The following is a 1,788-nucleotide window of genomic DNA, read 5'->3' on the forward strand; positions in this document are numbered from 1 at the left end:
GCCAGGGAGTACAGTGGAGGATGGCCCAAGTGCTTGGGCCCTGCACCCGCATGGGAGACCAGGATAAGCACCTGGCTCCTGGCTTCGGATCAGCGCGGTGCGCCAGCCGCAGTGGCCATTGGAGCCTTTCTCTCTGTCTCTCTCTCTCACTATCCACTCTGCCTGTCAAAAAAAAAAAAAAAAAAAAAAGTAAAATCCAGAGCCAGTGCTGTGGTGCAGCGGGTTAAAGCCCTGGCCTGTAGTGCCAACAGGGTGCAGGGGCCCAAGGACTTGGGCCATCTTCCACTGCTGTCCTAGGCCGTAGCAGAGAGCTGGATAGGAAGAGGAGCAGCTGGGACTCGAACCAGTGCCCATATGGGATAGCTAGTGCTTCAGGCCAGGATGTTAACCCACTTCGCCACAGCGCTGGCCCCTGAAAACACTGTGTATGTTAACTGAAAAATCAGAGTCTAGTTGAAAGTACAAAGCTAAAATCTATTCAGAGAGTCACAATGAGGATTTAAACCTGCAAACAAGCAGTGAGTTGCTGGAGCTGACTGTTCAGCGAGCCTGAATATGGTTCCAGCTGGTATGGCTTTCTTCCAGGGTGAGCACATGCACCGAGTCCGGTTGAAACAAGACAGGTTTGTGTGTGGCTCTCAATCACTTTGAAACTCAAAGAAGACCTATGGAAAACAAGAACACCTGGGAACAGGGAACAGACTTGATTATTGATGCAGGAGGGGCCTTCCTTCCCACACTCCTTCTCCTGTGGGTGTTACCTATGCTCAGGGAGAGACAAACACCAGGCTCAGCAATCAGCCTTCTTCCAAGCGCCCTAGGAAGGCAGGCTCACTCCTTCCTAAGGTACAGCAGCGATTTCCTTGCTCTTGGTTGATCTGTTTCCTTGGTCATGGCTGAGTTACTGAAAGGTGCTGTTACTTGAAACCCGCTGCAGAGGTAGCAGCTTGGCTGACTTAGGCCTCTGCAGGATGTAAGTTACATGTGGATTTCTATTTTTTTGAAGATTTATTTTTATTTATTTTTTTAAATTTTTTTAAAAAAATTTTTGACAGGCAGAGTGGACAGTGAGAGAGAGAGAGACAGAGAGAAAGGTCTTCCTTTGCCATTGGTTCACCCTCCAATGGCTGCTGCAGCCAGCACACCGCGCTGATCTGATGGCAGGAGCCAGGTACTTATCCTGGTCTCCCATGGGGTGCAGGGCCCAAGCACTTGGGCCATCCTCTGCTGCACTCCCTGGCTACAGCAGAGAGCTGGCCTGGAAGAGGGGCAACCGGGACAGAATCTGGCACCCCGACCAGGACTAGAACCCGGTGTGCCGGCGCCGCAAGGCGGAGGATTAGCCTATTGAGCCGCGGTACCGGCCTGAAGATTTATTTATTTGAAAGGCAGAGTGACACACACACACACACACACAGAGATCTTCCATCTCCTGATCTACTCCCCAAATGCCCACAATGGTTGGGGCCAGGCCAGGCTGAAACTAGGAACCAAGAACTTCAACTGGGTCTCCCACTTGGGTTGTAGGGGCCCAAGCACTTGGGCCATCTTGTGCTGCTTTCCTAGGTGCATTCTCAGGGAGTTGGGTGGGAAGCAGAGCAGCCAGGACTTGAACCGATGCTCTGATATGGGATGCCAGCATCACAAGTTAAGCCACTGTGTCACAATGCTGGTCCCACATTTCAAAACTATTTTAACAGAAGTAAGCTTAGCCACTCTGGCCTCAGAATCAGCCCTTAAGGCATTCGGATCTGGCTAAAAAGCCTATGAGAGTTTCTCAGGCATGGA

This window comes from Lepus europaeus, chromosome 5, assembly GCF_033115175.1.
Source record: "Lepus europaeus isolate LE1 chromosome 5, mLepTim1.pri, whole genome shotgun sequence".
Classification (NCBI taxonomy): Eukaryota; Metazoa; Chordata; class Mammalia; order Lagomorpha; family Leporidae; genus Lepus; species Lepus europaeus.